We start from the raw sequence: 19,860 nt of genomic DNA, 5'->3' as shown, positions 1-19,860 counted from the left end.
AGAGCAACTATTCAACATGAGTTATTGTGTGATGAGGTGGGAATAATGAATGGTTTTGTAGTAAAGGATCTTCTCTAAGATAGTGATCATGACTTGCTTAAATTTCAAATTCAGTTTGAGGCCAAGAAACTGGAGTCCCAAACTAGCATTCAGGAATTAAACAAAGGTAATTGTGTAAGCATGAGGACAGATTTGGCCTTGGTGGACTGGTGGGAAGATTAAAACATAGGACAGTCGATGATAGTGCAGATGTTTGGGGAGATACCAAATGCTCCCAATAAAATATATTCTAGAAAGGAAGAAAGAGTATAAAATGGGTAAAAGCTTAGCATAGAAGTTAAAGATAATATAAAGAGAAAAACTAAGGTATCTGGAAGATGGGGAAAATTTTAAAAATCAACAAAGTGTTACTTAAAACAGTTTTAAAAAGAGCACAGGGAAATTAAGAAACAGAACTGGCACAAAGTAAAAAGTCAATAGCAAAAGCTTCTCTAAGTATGTAAAACAGAAGAGAGTAGCTAAAGTGAAAGCTGATCCCTTGGAAGATGAGACTGGGGAATGAATGCTCCCCATAGAACATAGAAATGGCAAAGTCACTAACTAAATATTTTGCTTCAGTTATAATGATGGCAGATACTAGTATCATCCCAGTAGGAATACGTAATTCAGAGGCTGTAGAAAGGAAGAACCTAGAACATTCATCACCACTCAGGAAAAAGTACTGAGCAGACTGTTCCCATGGCCTGGCAGAGAAGTTCCCAGGGCCTGGTAGCCTACATCCTAACTTCTTAAAGGAAGTGACAGCAGAGAAAGTGGATCCATTGGTTATATATTCCAAAATTCCCTGGATTTGGCAAATGTTCAAATGAAGGTGAAAAATGCCAATATAATGCCCTTATCCAAAAAAAGGAGACAAGTAGAAAATAGGAAAATACAAGCCAGTTACTTTAATCTGCATTTTTGGGAAATTATTAGAATCCATTATTAAGGAAGAAATAACTCAACATTTGGAAAATCAAACTGCCATCCATCAGAGTCAGTATGTTTTAATAAAGGGTGAATCATGTTTGACTAATTTGCTAGAGTTCTTTGAAGATGTAACAAACAACATGGATAATGCAGATCCTGTAGACTTCCATAAGGCATTTGACAAAGCGCCACACAACAGGTAAGGTCACATGGGGTTGGGGTAATTTATTAGCTTGGTTGACCAACAGAAAGCAGAGTCAGGATAAATGGGTCTTTTTTCATTTGGCAAGATTTGACCGGTGGGGAGCCACAAGCTTTGGACCTCAGGCCCCAACTATCTATAGTCTACAGGATGCAAGTATAGGAGGTACTATAGCCAGATCTGCAGGTGACACTAAAATAGGTGAAAAGATAAATTACAATGAAAAAATAAGAAATTTACAAATGGGCCTAAATTTGGCAGATGAAGTTTAACATTAATAAGTGTGAGTCAACAAGTCTGGTGCTGTAAAAGCACAGCAGGCCAGGCAGCATCCGAGGAGCAGGAGAGTTGACACTTCGGGCATAAGCTCTTCATCAGGAATGTGGATGGAGAAGGGGGCTGAGAGAGAAATAGGAGGGTGGGGATGGGCATGGGCAAAAGTGAAAGTAGCTGGGAAGGCAATAGGTGGATGCAGGTGGTGAGTGATAGTGATCGGTTGGAGGGAAGGGTGGAGTGGATAGTGGGAAGGAAGATGGACAAGGTTGGATCTGGGATGAGGTGGAGTGCCGGGAGATTTGGAAACTACTGAAGTCGACCATGTGGTTGAAGGGTCCCAAGGCAGAAGCTGAGGCACTCTTCCTCCAGTTGTCAGGTGGCTTGGAATTGGCAGCAGAGGAGGCCCAAGACTCTGCACAGATGCTGTCGGCCCTGCTAAGATTTCCCAACAAATTCTGTTTTGGTTTTGTTTATAAATACTTATAATAGCACAGTTTCACAATTGATGCTGATCAGAAGCTATTTTGAATCCAAGGACCTCAGCAGTCACTTTAGCTGCACTCTGAATGTAGAATCGGGCATTGATAGTAACTGCTTCTAAGTACGACATTACTTGGAGATGATTGGAAGATCATTGTAATGCTGATGTGATGTTTAGATTACCATCCCGATATGATGTAGAAATCAGCAGTGAAAATTTATTTTTCTTTTCATATGAGAATGAGTTGCCAGTCTCTGCAGATGACATTGGTAGAACAACTTGTAGAGTTCCCAGACGGAACCACTATATTGCAAATGAATGCCAATACAGACATTAGATTTAGAAATCAGTTCTGTTCACGGAGTTTTCAAATTTCATGAGAATGAACAGGGCAAAACACAATTTCTTACTGTGTCATCCTAATTAAAATGGAGTAGCAGAGCACAAATTGTTAGGCCAACTCTTTTAAAACAAATGTCAGCTACAAATTGGAGCAAATGTCAGATGTCATTGAATTACAAAGTAGTAATTTTGTTTTCTATATTGTAACATACCTCATAAAGCACTGGTGGAACACTGACTGAAAGGATCTTTTAAGAGTGTCTAGAAAAGGCATTTAGCACAGTCAGTAGAGGAAAAATAATCCAGGCAGGAAGAGGTAAAGTAGAATATGAGAAAGAAGTCTAAAATCAAACCTGAGATTAAGGTGAAAGAAAATAATCATAAATGGTTGAAGCTGTTCCCCAGGACATTCATAAAAATATATAGTCCTGGCAGATACTTAGTTGATAGGATTGGTAGTGTTCAAATCAAACCTTTTACACATAAATCATGTTCACCTTCAGAGGTTCATGTAGAAGAAGGGAGCTGGGAAGAATCAAATGAGTCTGATAAATTGAATAATAGGAATACAAGTAGAGCACTGGTAATTGCTCCAACACAAGTTGTGCCTGGAAACAATTCAGATCTGAGTCAGAATTGGACAGACATGTTTGATGAAGTGGAAAATTCATTTGAAGGTCATTGACAAAATCAGTCCTTGTTAGTGAAAACTCAGTCTCAAAACATGACAGGTCAAGGTCCACTCCCAAATTCTGGAAGTTTGAATCAGAAACTGCTGGTGTCTTCTTAGGAGTAGGAAATCAGTGGTTAAATCAGATTTGCTAATTTGTAGAAAACAAGAGGTGTGTATAAAATGTTTAGAATTTTGAACATTGTGTAACATATTCATGGTGGTTGTGGGGAGTGGGGTTGGGAGAAGTGTAGAGCACCCTCTTGTGGCTGTTTGTATAAACCAACAAATTGTTTAGCTTGATGTGCTGCCCACGGCTCAGTCTTCCTGAAAAGATAGCACAGGGACCAAAACCAAATTACTGAATTTTGCCAAGAAGTCCGTAAACTAATATCTGCATTATTTTGTTTTTTTTTAAATTTGGTTCATTGTTTGTTCAGTTATTTTACTGGCAGGTCATCTGAAACTTGGAAACTTGTCACAGATATGACCATAGAGTCATACAGCTGTACAGCATGGAGACAGAGCCTTTGTTCCAACTCATCCATGTCAACCAGATGTCCTAAATTAATTTAGTCCCATTTGCCAGCACTTGGCCCATATCCCTCTAAACGTTTCCTATTCATATACACATCCGGATGCCTTTTAACTGTTGCAATTGTACCAGCCTCCAACACTTCCTCTGGCAGCTCATTCCATACACGCACCACCCTCTGAGTGAAGAAGTTGCCCCTTAGGTCCCTTTTATATCTTTCCCCTCTCACCTTAAACCTATGCCTTATAGTTTTGGATCCACTGCCCTAGGGAAAACACTTTCTATTTACCCTCTCCATGCCACTCATAATTTTATAAATTACTATAAGGTTCACCCCTCAGCCTCCGATGCTCTCGGGAAAATAGCCCAAGCCTATTCAGCCTCTTCCTATAGATCAAACCCTGGCAACATCCTTGTAAATATTTTCTGAACCCTTCCAAGTTTCACAACATCCTTCTTAGAGCTGGGATACCAGAATTGAAAGCAGTATTCCAGTCCTGACCTAACCAATGTCCTGTACAGCCGCAACATGAGCACCCAACTTGTATACTTCATGCACTGACCAATAAAAGCAAGCATACCAAATGCCTTCTTCACTACCCTATCTACCTACGACTCAATTTCCAAGGTACAATGAACCTGCACTCCAAGGTCAGTTTGTTCAGCATCAAGCCCCAGGGCTATGCCATTAAGTGTGTAAGTCCTGCCCTGATTTGCCTTATTGCTTAGAAAGTTTACTCTCATATTGTCTTGAGCCACACACAGATGAAGGAAACATCTTAACTCTCTGTTATTAGAGTAAGTTTATTATTTTAAACTAAACCACTCAGATATGAGAGACAACGTTTAAAAATATACTGAGCCATACCTTTTTTTGACATTTCCAGTACTGAATGATGCATTTCTTAGTGACTGATTTAATAAAAAAAGACAATATTCTGTGTGACTCCAGTTGTTGGCATGCATCATTAAGTTTTCACATTTTTCTGAAAAAAGTATGATGTGAGCACTTGAATCAGTTTGACATTCTAGTTATAAATGTTTGGAAAGGCAAGGGTATATCTTCCACAAAGTGTTTCTAATCATAACTGCAACTTATGTAAAGGATCTTGCTTCTTAGATTTGCATTCATCAGTACAAACAGAACATCTGGTGGGGGAGGGAATTCTATCTAGAAAATTTGTTATCGGCAGCAAAGATTATTCTATTGGAAAAACGCATTCTATTTCAACATCCATTCGTGTCACCCAGTATGTTGCATCTGTGAATGCTATTCATAGTGTTAACAAGCCATATGCACTACCAAATGAAGAAACAGCAAATGTTCATGCCAAGTGTCATATTCTCTTGTAGCATTTCTGGATATATAGTGAAAGATTGTCAAATGCCTAAAAGCAATAATTGCCTAGCTGCAGAATACAGAAAGCATTCTAAATACATGAAAACGCATTTTGTCATTAATAGTTAAAACTTTGCATAGAAAGGAGCTTGACAGGTTGTCAGATAGAAGTATACACATGTGACACAGCGCACTGACATAATCTTTCTTCTCAAATCCACTTTTATCTTCCAGTATGGTTAGCTTTAGTTTTTTTTATGCTATCGCAATGTTGCCGATATTTTTATATTATTTAAGACCATGTACATTAAAAAGATGGAAGAGCTGGCCTTTTGTTCATTAGGTGAGGAAAATTAAAACTTTTGTACTTAATACTTTCAGCTGTTTGCAACCACCTGTACCCTCCCCACATAATGGATCTTCATGTCAATTTTAGAACAGCACAGCTATTGGATTAATGATTGCTTATACTTGCAATATTGGGCTTTCTTCCTGAAATATAACATTAAATAGTATTAAACCCTGTGCAGTTTTTCCCCACCTTGATTAATACTGGACTAATTTACATGACAAATAAAAGCAAAATACTGTGGATTCTGGAACAAACAGAGAGAATGCTGGAGAAACTCAGCAGGTCTACCTCATTTGTGAAGAGAGAAACAGCATTAATATTTTGAGTGCAGTGTGACTCTTCTACAGAATCCATTTATCTGACAATGAGAGAAGCTATTTAAGCCCATCAAGCCAACCTGGATACAAAAAGACAGCAGGGATTCTGTAATCTAACATTGTAGTTGAGGAAATTGAAAGTGTGCAGTTTCAAAACTGGCAATCCTCTGAAGCTAATAGGTAATATAAATTGCCGGACAATTTAATTGTATTTTTACTTCTTGATTCAGAAAAGCCTAGACTGAGGTGTCACAAGACAATAAGAAGAAAAATCCAATCTTGTAGTTTGATTGTAACCAATTGAAGATTAATATCTCACTTTCCATGCTACAGGTGGATGTGACTGTGTTACTTTTACAATCCATTAACAGACTTTTTTTAAGCTGTTCATCAAGGCATACTTAATCTGTTCTTCTGTCATCCAAGCCAACTACATTTTCCACAACATCAGGACTTTCTTGCTAAACACAGTAATAAAGATAATTGCAGTAATGTAATAAAATTCTGGTCTCTTCTGTTTTGATTGGCTGTACTAAGAGGATAAATATTGAACACGTAATTCTTTGCTCAATTCAAAACATAGTTGCCTCTACCTTAACTGGTTGACCTGCATTGACCTCTGGCACTATCTTAATTTAAAAATTCCTATCCTTGCTTTCAAATCTCTCCATAACCATACCTAGTCCCAATCTTTGCACTATGCCAGAACCCCACAAAACTCAAACCAAGTACGATCATCTAATTCTGGACTGTTGGCCATCCCTGAATTTAGTTGCTGCATCATTAATGCCAGCTTGTACAATCATGTAGGCATCAAGCCCTGTAATATTGTCCTGTCCTGTGTCTCTCCATTTTTCTACTTTATCTTGATCCTCTGAGACACATTGCTTTCACCAAGATGTGGATCATCTGACCCAATGGTCTTGACTCCTCTAAAACAGAAGGGCTCCATACTTCAGTCAGAGCCACAATTCCAAAAGAATCACCCCCAAACCCACTGGTTTCACCAGATTTTAGGGTGTTTATTGGGGCAAGTTGTACTTTGCAAATCCTTGATTCACAGAAGTGACTATACATATGTAAGTGCAATTATCATTTAATAGATCCAATTTCATCACTGGGTTTGACAAAAGGCTTTACGTAGTTTAAAGAAAAGTTCTCAAACTGCTGTACTTATTTGGAGAGGAGAGTAAGATGATCTGTGAGAGTGGCCAGGGATCAGATATTCTTTTGGGATTGTTAGGAGTAGATATGTAAGTGCAAAAAAATTTGGATAAGCTCTAGGGAATTCTTAAAACTGTCAAGATATTTAAATCTCCAGGCCATATAAACCTTTGCAGAAAACTAGCCAGCATACAGTTGCTCTTTCACTTTTTTTTTTGACATATGGACTAGCACTGCTGGACTGTTTCCACAGCCTATCATTATCACAGTGTGGGGATTGTGCTAGAAATTCAATGTTTGATTGAAGTTCTAAGTAGTTGTAAAGAAGTTTAGCTATCGTTGATATGAAGCCATGAGACAATGTATTTTTCACAGGAGATCAAAGGAAATGTTTGTTTTTTTTTAATTGGGGATGAAGTATTAGAAGAGATTTAGATGTTATCAGTGAGTTGGTGGAATCTTCCCAGTCTCTAAATGATGTGAGCTACAGTGAGAAATTTGGGAAAATCAGACGAGGTGTCTAACAAGACCTTCTGGCCACTGAGACCAAAAAGTCCCATTTTTCAACCAGTCGTTGGAGAATGTAGTGATATTTTCACTACTCTGTGGCAAGAAGCCTATTAACATGGATTATGACTCATCAATGCACTCATTATTATTTAGTCTCACCTCATGACCATGCAGCCTCCCAATACATCACCCACTGATAGAAAACAGACACCGGCAATTCCCAACATGGAAGTCACAGCAGTTACCCAGCAACTCCAGCTCGCTGAACCCAGACCTAATACTTTAGGGCACACTCTATGGGCAGCAATCACACTTGCCCTCCATCCATTGACTCTGGCATCAACACATGCCAGCCTCTCAACACCATCATGGAACATCTCCAATCCACTTTGTGTACTTCTGCACTTCACTGCCACATTTTGAGTGCACGAGCACCCTTTCATTGGAATCCTATAGTGAGGAGACTTTGTGTTCAGGACGAGCACCCAACTTATGTATTGGTCTAGGCAACATATCAGGATTGCTCATTTGTTCTCTTATCACTAACTTAGTGCCTACTTCAATGCTCATTGCATCCCTGTCTTGCCTTGCCTTTTTGTGCATTACCACCTGATGGTGAGGTGTAATGAGGCAGACTAGATTAGGGAGCTGAAGGTGAACGAACCCCTAGAGAGTAGTGACCATAATATGATAGAATTCACCCTGCAGTTTGAGAGTGAAAAGCTGGAATCAGATGTGCCGATATTGCAATTGAGTAAAGGCAACTGTGAAGACATGAAGGAGGAACTGGCCAGATTGGATTGGAAGGAGACCCTGGCAGGAAAGACAGTGCAGCAAAAATGGCAGGAGTTTCTCGGGGTAGTTTGGAAGGTGCAGCTGAAATTCATCCCAAGGAAGGAAAAGCATGCTAAGAGGAGGATGGAGCAACCCGAGCTGAAAAAGGAGGTGAGGGGCAACATAAAAGCAAAAGAAGAAAGCTTTAAATGTGGTGAAGATTAGTAGGAAACCGAAGGATTGTGAAGTCTTTAAAAACCAACAGAGAATCGTTGAAAAAAATCAATCAGCAGGGAAGAAGATGAGACTAAGCTAACCACGTAATATGAAAGAAGACTGTAAGAGTTATTTTAGATATATACTGGTAAGAGACAGGCAAGAGTGTATATTGGACCATTGGAAAATGTGGCTGGTGAAATAGTAACAGAGAACAAAGAAATGGCAGAAGAACTGAATAGTTACTTTGCATCGTGGAAGACACTAGTTGCAAGAGAGTTGGGGCAGATGTGAGTGTTTTGGCCATCATTAAGGAGGAGATACTGGGGAAGCTAAAAGGTTTGAAAGTGGATAAAACTCAGATCAGATGGACTACACTCCAGGAGGAGCTCACTGAGGAGATTGTGGAAATGTTGATGATCTTTCTGGAATCATTGGAGTCAGGGAAGATCCTGGAGGACTGGAAAATGGTTGATGTCACACTCCTGTTTAAGAAGAGAATGAGGCTGAAGTCAGGAAATTATAGGCGTGTTAGCCTGACCTTGGTCATTGGTAAGATTATGGAATCCATGATTCAGGTTGAGATTGCAGAGTACTTGGAAGCGCATGGTCAAATAGGGTTGACTCAGCACAACTTCATCAAGGGAAGGAGAAAGTGAGGTCTGCAGATGCTGGAGATCAGAGCTGGAAATGTGTTGCTGGAAAAGCGCAGCAGGTCAGGCAGGAAACAGGGAACAGGAGAATCGACGTTTCGGGCATAAGCCCTTCCTCAGGAAAGGGAAGGTCATGCCTGATGAATCTGTTAGAATTCTTTGAGGAGGTAATGAGCAAGTTAGACAAAGGAGAGCTAATAGATATGATCGATTTGGATTTCCAGGTGCCTTTGGCAAGGTTCCACACAAGAGGTTGCTGAATAAGATAAGAGCTCATGGTATTAGGAGAAAGGAACTAACATGGATGACTAGCATGGCTGACTGGAAGAAACCAAAGAGTGGGGATAAAGGGCTCTTTTGTAGATTGGCAACTGGTGGCTAATAGAGTCCTACAGGAGTCAGTGTTATGCGTTAGCCATCTGGACAAAGACATTCAGGACATTGTTGCTAAGTTTGTAGATAACACAAAGATAGGTGGAGAGGCAGATAGTGTTGAGGAAGCAGGGAGGCTGCAGAAGAAGTTAAAAAGGCTAGGAGAGTGGGCAAAGAAGCAGCAGATGGAATATGTTGGAAAGTGTGAGGTTGTGCACTTTGGTAGGAAGAATAGAGGCATAGACTATTTTCTAAATAGGAAAGGTATCGGAAATCCAACACACAAAGTGACTTGGGAGTCTTAGGTCAAGATTTTTTAAAAGTTAACATGTAGATTCATCTGGCAGTTAGGAAAGCAATGTTAGCATTGATTTCGAAAGGGCTAGAATACAAAAATGAGGATCTACTGCGGAGGCTCACTTGGAATATTGTGAGCATTTTAGACCCCATATCTAAGGATATGCTGGCATTTTCACCAGCAAATCTATCACCATGATTGGCAGGGCACAAGGGTCAGATTTTTTACTTTGGCTAATATGTAAAATAACCAATATTAATTTAATCCTTCGTTATGCATCTTTCCTAATTGTGATTTGCATCCATTTCTGCATCACTGTTGCTGTGTGTTGATGTACATGATCCACCAAAGTCAAATACCGTGGTGTCTGACAATGAGTGAATTGAAAGATGTGGTATTTAAATTATATCACCTTTGTGGTCAGGGACAGAGGTCACCTGTACCTGTCCCCCTATACGTAGGTGGATAAGGATTTGCACTCCTGTAACTCAAACTTACACATACCCAATATTGAAAGAGGAACCCTCTTTTTGGGAATGATATTAATTGATCCTTCTGGGAGTAATTAGTTTTCTTGATTTACACATTTAAGAATTGTTTGCAGTCTCAGCAAAGTGCACACATTCTCTCATCTGAAATAGAGATGGTTGATGATAATAGGATGATCAGAGTAAAATTTCCAAGTTGCACGGGATTGTATTGAGAATTTGCCATCAAATTGCTGAAGTGATTTCTCGGAGATTAAACAACAGCAACTTGTGTTTAAATGGGTCCTTGGCCTTCAGAAATATGTTTCAAAACACCACCCTAGCTCATCAGACAGAATTTGACATGGAATCATTGCGGAAGTGTCAGGGCAGGGCCATTGGGTAGGTTTTAAAAACAACTTAAAGGCGGAAAACATGTTGGAGACCTTTGGGAAAGGAATTCCAAGGCACCCAAAGCCATACACTTCAATGGTGGAACAATGAAAATTGAGACTGCACAAGAAGTGAGAGGTACAGTGATCTGAGTGCTATGTGGCTGGAGGAAATTAGGAAGCGTGGAAGCACCAGTCACCATCTCATGAACCACAACCTAAAACTGAAGGTAAATTGGGTGGAAATGCAAGCACGCATAATCTCATGAAACTGGTCTTTTTTGGTGGCTGATTTCCATCTGGAAAATATATATAATATTTAGTTTCACCCCATTGTTAAAGAAGTAGTCAAGTCAAAAATCTTTTCCTGGTTGGTCTTTGACTTTTCTTGTGGATTAGCACATCTTTTAAAAAACAAGTGTCAATGGGCTTCTGAGCTTCATGCTGCCATGAACATAAAATCTATTGGCGGTATCATGTGACAAAATTACACAGTGCCAAAAATTATTTGTGTGCCAACAATACATCAATACAGTTTTTAAAACATCCAAACTAAATTCTGTGAAAAGGGTAAAGCCTTTACATACTTCTTCAAGGCACCTTTTAAAATATAATTGTTCCATCTTAATTTTGTTTTACATTTATGGTTTTCCATGTTACATCTTTGACCCACAGAAGAATAACCCTACAGGCAAACATTACAAGTTTGTAACAATTTTGTATTCATGTAAAGAAAAAATAAATTCTTCAGGATATTTGAGATTATAAAGTTGCAAGTCATTTACAGTAAAATCAGTTCTGAAACTATTCTGCCAAGTTCTAATAGAATGTGTGCTTAATTTCATATGCTTGAGTGTAATTTCTGATAAAATCATGCAACATCCCTCCTCAAAGAAAGATTGAAACTAGAAACTCTCTTTATAGCACAGAGGCAGAATTCATAGTCAATTGAAAAATCTACCCTACTGTCTATGAGTTTGAGTTTGATTTATTGTTGTTATCACATGTACCAAGATACAGTGAATAGTGTTATTTCATGTGTCCAATGGGTAGATCATATCATGGAAAGTGCATTAGGTTAGAAGACAGAGTACAGAATACAGCTGCAGAGAGAGAGAGATCAATTTTAACATTTGAGAGGTCTGTTCAAAAGTCTGATAACAGCAGGGAAGAAGTTGTTCTTGAACTTTTCATTCTTCTACCTGACGGAAGAGAGTGAAAGAGAGTGTAACCAAGGTGGGAGGGGTCTTGGGTTATAATGGTAGCAGGAACTGTAGGTGGAGTCAATGGATCAAGGCTAGTTTGCGTGATGGACTGGGAATTTATTTGGAATTATGGTGTTGAAGGCGGAACTGTAGTCAACAAGGAGGATCCTGACCTAGATATCCTTGTCATCCAGATGTTCCAGCAATGAGTATAGCGTCATGGCATCTGCCGTAGACTTGTTGTTATAGTAGATGAATTGCAAAGGTTTAAGGCGATCTGGTAAGCTGGAGTTGATGTGAGTCATGACCAACCTTTTTAAGCACTTTATAATTATGGAGGTCAGAGCCACCGGGCGGTAGTCGTTGAGGCATGTTGCATGATTTTTCTTTGGCATCGGACAATGGTGTTCTTGTTGAAATGGGGATTTTCAGATTGTAGTAAGGAGAAGTTAGAGATGTTAGAGAATACTTCCACCAGCTGATCTGCACAGGATTGGAGTTCTTATGTGTTTGGATTAAGTGTATAAGTAGCTACTTGGAGTAGATCCCAGTGAGACCATAAGATGTAGGAGCAGAAGTGAGTCAATTAGCCCACTGAGTCAACTCCTCCAATCAATTAGATCATGGCTGATTTGATAATCCTCAACTTCACTCTCCTAGTGAAAGGTTACATTAAGCTAAATAGTAATAAATTGTAGGTTGTATCAGATGGGCAAATTTCCAAGGTGACCTCAAAATAAATGGGAAAGCAGAATCAAAATCCTTCCACACAGATTAAAATATATTCAGTTGTTGAAGTAGTTTCATGACCAAGATTTTGCAGGGCGTCAGCAAATGGACTGTGAGGTAAGGCAGAGGAGTGAGGAACAATATTAGATGAGGGCAAGTGGAGGCATGCTGAAAGGGTTCAGTTATAACTCACGGTCCGTGTCTCAGTATACCTTTGGAGACATTCTCGTGGCATTGTCGTGGTATCATAGCATGTGATGTAAGGATATAAAAATAGCATTCTCCATCTTAACTCAGATCACTTAGAGCATGCCACCATATTGAAAGAATGCCACTCTGTTGTAAACATATACTGTAATTTAATATTCGACCAGACATCAGATATCTGAGGAAAGTAATGTTTGTGTATAATTGACCCTATCATAAATGTGTGTTGGATTCTTCGGTATCCTGATAACCACACCTAGTTTCTTACGTTAAGAGGGATAACATTATTGTATCAGGGAAAATACCCTGCTGGTGACAAGAAAAAACCCACATGAGAATGTGATGGTATGTCCATTGACTTTCCACAGGCACTGGCATTTTATCATTGGTGGGAAAGGTGGTGCATAGTTATCTTGTCCAGAGCCCAACTGTGGCACACAGATAACTAACTAAGGCTCACCTGCTTTCACAACTGAGACAGCATGTGGTCCCTCCATTACAATGTGAGACTGTCAGATATACTTGTGTAATAGCCTTATGGGATTGGGGTGTAATTGGGCATCGTGGGGTGGTAAAGCTCCCGGTAGGGGAAATGAAAAATTCTGTTCCTGTCCTTGTTTCTTTCTTTTATTGCTGATGGATACGTAGCTTCACCTTAATGTATTCCTGTATTACTGTCACATCAGCAAAACTAAATGCAGGACAACAACTTTGAAACAACTGGCTTGGCCAGTTGTCCACCCATTAGTCAGGGCTTGCTCCAAAAATGAGAGGACCCGTACAGAGCAGTCATTCAGAAAGGAATATATTCAGCTGAGAGTTCAGCCTTTCCAGACTGACCACTGCTTCCAGCAGAGGCTGACTGCAGACCTTGTATCTATTTGAGGTCATGAACTCTTACCATGAACAAATGCATGGCTATAAAATGCTAGTGCAGCTCCCCCACACACAACTCATTTTCTTTATGCAAACAGGATGCACCAACAAAAAAAATATGATTTGGAGATGCCGGTGTTGGACTGGGGTGTACAAAGTTAAAAATCACACAACACCAGGTTATAGTATAATACGTTTATTTGGAAGCATTAGCTTTCGGAGCGCTGCTCCTTCATCAGGTAGTTGTGGAGTATAAGATCATAAGACAGAATTTATAGCAAAAGTTTACAGTGAAATGTAATTGAAATTATATATTGAAAAAGACCTGGATTGTTTGTTAAGTCTCTCACCTTTTAGAATGAGCATGTCGGTTTCAGTTCTTTCATATGTAAATTTTAGAGCTTTCTTAAAGTTACATTCTCAAGTGAAATAGGTGTCATGTCGGCCCAGATAATGAATTGAAGGTGTGAGGTGCCCTGTGTGAGGCTGTCTGCGCCCCAATGTTCAGACTGATTCTAATCTAAAAAGGGGGTTTAAAGAATCTTACATGGATTCATGCAGTTTTTGAGCAAAATAAAATGTAATTCTGCAAATTCAAAATTCACCCCACAAACTTATATAAGTGTGTGTGCGCATGTAGGAGTGTGTGTGTGGATGGGGGTTTATGAGTGTCTGTGTGTGAATGTGTGTGTGTATGTGTTGAGTGTGAGTGTAAAGGGGTATAAGTCTGTGAGAAGAATCTTGGGTTCATGTCACACTACAGGTGAGCCCACTGCACTACACACACACATAGACACTCTTTCTCGCAGACACTCATACCCACCCCACCTCCCACCCCCCACTCACACCCATACGCGTACACGCCCATGCCCATATAAGTTTGTGGGGTGAATTTGTACTTGCAGAATTACATTTTACTTTGCTCAAAAACTGCATGAATCCACATAAGATTCTGTCTATCCCGTTTTTTAGATTAGAATCAGTCTGAACATCAAGGCACAGTCAGCCTCACACAGGGCACTTCACACCTTCAATGCATTATCTGGGCCAACATGGCACCTATTGTTAAAGTTCACTTGACAATATAACTTTAAGATTGTTCTGGGATTTACAAATGAAAGAACTGAAACCAACATGCCCATTTGAAAAGATACGATGCTGAACAAACAGTCCAGGTCTTTTTCAATATATAATTTCAGTTACATCCCACTGTAAATTTTTGCTATAAATTCTGTGTCCTACAATCTTATTCTCCACAACCGCCTGATGAAGGAGCAGCGCTCCGAAAGCTAGTGCTTCCAAATAAACCTGTTAGATATAACCTGTTAAGCATTGTGTGATTTTTAACTAGGTAAAATATGGGCTTCTGTCTTCTAATTTGGTACTTGCAGCATCCTATGGCTGTTGCTTCTCTTTCTCTTCCATTTTAATACAGAACGACTCACTAAGAAGGGCATTCTAGTAATTATTGTTGACTGGTATCTGATAAGTTCCAGGTTCACTGAAACTAAAACAAAGCTTAAGCAAGTGATGCTTCTTAACATAAGCACAGTGGTTTCTGGAATACATACATGGGCCATTTTATAAGGTTTAACCAAATGAAAACAGATATGTGCTACCATCTATAACAAGGTGCAGCAAGGTGGCTCAGTGGTTAGCACTGCTGCCTCACAGCGCCAGGGACCAGGGTTTGATTCCAGCCTTGGGCAACTGTCTGTGTGGAGCTTGCACATTCTCCCCATGTCTGCATGGGTTTTCTCCGGGTGCTCCAGTCTCCTCCCACAATCCAAATCTGTGCAGGTTAGGAGAATTGGCCATGCTAAATTGCCCATAGTGTTCAGAAAGTGTAAGTTAGATGCATTAGTCAGGGTAAGTGTAAAGTCATAGGGGAGGGGAATGGGTCTGGATGGGTTACTCTTCAGAGATCAGTGTGGACTTATTGGGCCAAATGGCCTGTTTTCACACTGTAGGGATTCTATGATTCTAGATCTCTGTCTTTCTGATTAGTTTAGATGTGTCAAGTAAATAACTGCAGCCAAGGTATCACCAGATAGTTGGACTAAATTATCTCTAGTTATTTACATATAATGCTTCAGTGGTTCCAATGTAAATTCTAATGTTAATTAATTCACTTTAATACCCAAGTATAAAACCACAGGAAGCTCAATGGTGGTTAGTTTATCTTGCCAGATCACATCAGAAGATGCCTAAGTGCAACGATCATGCAATAGATCTGTAATACTGAAATGAAGGTGGTGGAAGAACCCGTACGTGGACTAGTAACCACCTGGGCTAAAGAATAGTTTTATTGTAAGTTTTAAAAGACATTAGTATGTATACACGTTCAAAATATGACTGCTCTGAACTTTTTTTGTGTGTAGAATGGAGATGTGGGTGGTTTGGAGAAAAGCTGACTGAATGGAGTAGTTTGGAGCTGGAGATCCTGGGTTAAATGTTGGTGAATCGTAGCTGAGCCCTCTTCCACTTGACCCCAGTCCCTCCATCTGCCATTGCTATCTCTTCTCCGTTCCCCAGAAGTAGAATGGGTGCCATGCTAATGTTGAGATTTGAGTAGTTATAGCACACTTAGCACCCTCTGGTGGTTTCCTGCAGCAATAGTCATGGTTCAGAGCTGTCCTTTATTCTGTGTTATTGTATTGGACACACTTTCCCAGCACAGGAGCAGTACTGAGCTTAAACTAAGCAAAAGCAAGGCGAAATATTTTATGTTTGACATTTTTTTGTATTGAATATGTATAAAAGACAATATCTATGATTTAAACTGGTAAAAAGAAATGCAAACACATTTTCAATCTGCCTACCAAATACACAGAGTTGTCACTCTTATTTAAGCTAAGCTTAATAAGGCCTAAACTGTGTGATGAGATTTCATAAACCTCATATTCTGAGATCATTTAAAATTGCTTCTTGGCTCAGCATAGCAATGAGGTGAAAAGACATGTTTATTATTTGAACAAGTAACAGTTGCCTCTTGAATTGACAGATATTTAGAGCTGCATGTTTCTGTCAAGTTGATTTGTTCTGTATTGTCTGTCAGTAACGTTGGAAATACTCAGGTACCATCCACATAAAAATAGAATGAATGTGCTCAATATTAACTTGGAGCTGAGGAGGAAGCAATAGGAAGCTCAGGAGACCAAATTTGTTGTTGAACTGATTGGCATTTATATTGCTGTTTTCAAGCCGCAGCCAGCCATATTGAGAGGCTGACTGAACAGTCTGATAGAATTAACCTTCAGTGCCAGACTGGAGATGAAGAAGGGACAAGAAGGCCTGGGGGCATTGGGGAAGCTGAGGAAAGATTGTTGCCTCTCAGGGTAGGCAGACACTGCAAAGGTCATATACATCTCCATCTGTGGGGGCGAGTTGGTAAACTATATGCAGTAGGTACTGAGTCCAGATTTATAGACGGCCCAAAACACTGAGCAGTCCAGAGCTACATTGAAAATGGTGGTTCCATTTGAGGCTTGTAGCCTCATGATAACACTTAGTCATATAGCTATAGAGATATACAGCACAGAAACAGAACCTTCGCTCCAATCTATCCATGCTGACTAGATATCCTAAGTAGATCTAGTTGCATTTGCCAGCATTTAGCCCACATCTATCTAAATCCTTCCTATTCCTATACCCTTCCAGATGCCTTTTAAATGGTGTAATTGTACCAGTCTTGACCATTTCTAGCAAGTGATTCCATACTTTCCATCCTCTGTGTGAAAAATTTCCCCCTTAGATCCCTTTCAAACATTTCCCCTCTCACCTTAAACTTATGCCCTCTAGTTTGGACTCCCCCAATTTTGGTGTCATCTAGAAACTTACTAACCATACCTGTTACGTTCATATCCAAATCATTTACATAAATGACGAAAAGCAGTGGACCCAGCATTGATCCTGTGCCATGCCACTGGTCACAGGCCTCCATTCTGAAAAGCAACCCTCCACCACCACCCTCTGTCTTCTACCTTTGAGCCAATTCTGTATCTAAATGACTAGTTCTCCCTGTATTCCATGTGATCTAACCTTGCTAACCAGTCTACCATGAGGAACCTTGTTGAATGCCTTACTGAAGTCCATGTAGATCATGTCCATTGCTCTGCCTTCATCAATCCTCTTTGTTACTTCTTCAAAAAAACAATCAAGTTGGTGACACACAATTTCCCATGCACAATGGGACTATCTCTAATCAGTCCTTGCCTATCAAATACATGTAAATCTTGTTCCTCCGTATTCCCTCCAACAACTTGCCCACCACCAATGTCAGGCTCACCGGTCTATAGTTCCCTGACTTTTTCTTGCCACCTTTCTTAAATAGTGGCACCACATTAACCAACCTCCAGACTTTGAGCACCTCACCTGTGTCGATCGATGATACAAATATCTTAGCAAGGGGCACAGCAATCACTTCCCTAGCTTCCCACAGAGTTCTAGGATACACCTGATGATCCCTGGGATTTATCCACCTTTATGCATTTTAAGATATCCAGCACAATCCTCCTCTGTAATATGGACATTTTTCAAGATGTTGCTATTTATTCCCCCATGTTCTCTATCTTCTATATCCTTTTCCACAGTAAACACTGATGCAAAATAATTGTTTCGTACTTCAATTCCACACATAGGCGGCCTTGCAGATCTTTATTGGGTCCTATTCTCTCCTAGATACTCTCTTGTCAATGCATTTGTAGAATCCCTTTGGATTCTTCTTAAAACTATTTGCCAAAGCTATCTCATGTCCCCTTTTTGCCCACATGATTTCCCTTCTACGTATACTCCTAGTGCCTTTATACTCTTCCAAGGATTAACTCGATCTATCCTGTCTATACCTGACATACGCTTTCTTCTTCTTCTTAACCAAAACCTCAATTTCTCTAGTCATCCAGCATTCCCTGCATTCTCTACATCTACCAGTTTTGTCTTTCACCCTAACGGGAATATTCTGTCTCTGGACTCTCGTTATCTCATTTCCGTAGGCTTCCCATTTCCAGCCATCCCATTACCTGCAAATATGTGCCCCCAGTCAGCTTTTGAAACTTCTTTACCGAATACCATCAAAATTGGTCTTCCTCCACTTTAGAACTTTAACTTTTAGATCTGGTTTGTCCCTTTTCTGTCACTATTTAAAAACTAGTAGAATTATGGTCACTGGTCACAAAATGGTCCTCAGTCACCTGCCCTGCCTTATTTCCCAAGAGGAGGTCAAGTTTTGTATCTTCTCTATTAGATACGTTCACATACTGAATCAAAAAATTTTCTTGTACACAAATTCCTCTCCATCCAAGCCAGTCAAGGGCCATATAGCAATCCGGTCTATGTTTGGAAAGTTAAAATCCTCTACCATAGCCACCCTATTATTCTTACAAGTAACTGACACCTTATAAATTTGTTTCTCAATTTCCCACTTACTATTGGGGGTCTATAGTACAATCCAATAAGGTGATCATCCCTTTCTTATTTCTCAGTTCCACTCAAATAACTTCCCTGGATGTATTCCCAGGAATATCCTCCCTGAGTACTGCTGTAATGTTATCCTTAATCAAAAATGCCACTCCCCCTCCTCTCTTGCTCCCTTTTCTGTCTGTCCTATAGCATCTATATGCTGGAACATGAAGATGCCAGTCCTGTCCATCCCTGAGCAATGTCTTTGTAATTGCTATGATATCCCTATCCCATGCCCTGAGTTCATCTGCCTTACCAGTTAGGCCTCATACATTGAAATAAATGCAATTTAATTTATCAGTCCTACCTCATTCTCTGCTTTGTTTCTGCCTGCCCTGACTGTTTGACTTGCTCCTTTTCTCAACTGTACCAGTCACAGACTGATCTCTTTCCTCACTATTTCCTTGGGTCCCACCCAGCAACCTCACCCCCACATACTGGTTTAAATACTCCCAAATAGCTCTAGCAAATCTCCCATCTAGAAATCTAGTATATTAGCCCCCTTCCAATTCAGATGCAATCCATCCATCTTATACAGGTCACTTCTACTCCAGAAGAGATTTCAAATGGGAGAGGGACCAGCAGGAGGTGGTTGGGCATATTGGAACTAACAAACTAGGAAGAGAAAAGGATGAAATTCTGAGGAGAGAATATAAGAAGTTAGGCAGGAATTTAAAAAGGAGGTCCTCAAGGGTAGTAATGTCTGGACCCACAAGCTAGTGAGGATAGGAATACATGGATAGAGCAGATGAATGTGTGACTGAGGAGCTGGTGCAGGGGAGAAAGATTCACATTATTGGATCATTGGAATCTTCATTATCCTGTGAATCATTCCTGTGAAATGTCTTGGGACATTTCACGACATTAAAAGAACAATACCAATATAATTAGAAGTTGTTATAAAGCCACAGTACATTAACTAGTCTGTATGTATGAGTGTAACGACAAGTTGCAACTGAAATGCTAATTCATTTTCCTCTTTACAAATAGTGACTGACCTACTGTATTTTACAACATTTCTATTTTGTTTTTAATTGAGATAGTTTGTCCCTTTCCA

At 39.8% G+C, this 19,860-nt stretch overlaps 1 protein-coding gene across 13 annotated transcripts in view; it reads left to right on the top strand.

Annotated features, from left to right (window-relative positions):
- LOC122553234 (bifunctional heparan sulfate N-deacetylase/N-sulfotransferase 4-like) overlaps positions 1–19,860 on the top strand; it is an 879,937-nt gene that overhangs the window by 816,320 nt on the left and 43,757 nt on the right. The gene's annotated exons all lie outside the window — the stretch shown is intronic.

Source organism: Chiloscyllium plagiosum, chromosome 1 (assembly GCF_004010195.1).
Source record: "Chiloscyllium plagiosum isolate BGI_BamShark_2017 chromosome 1, ASM401019v2, whole genome shotgun sequence".
Taxonomy (NCBI): domain Eukaryota; kingdom Metazoa; phylum Chordata; class Chondrichthyes; order Orectolobiformes; family Hemiscylliidae; genus Chiloscyllium; species Chiloscyllium plagiosum.
The sequence above is the reverse complement of the archived record's forward strand: the minus strand, read 5'-3'. Positions and strand labels throughout refer to the sequence as shown.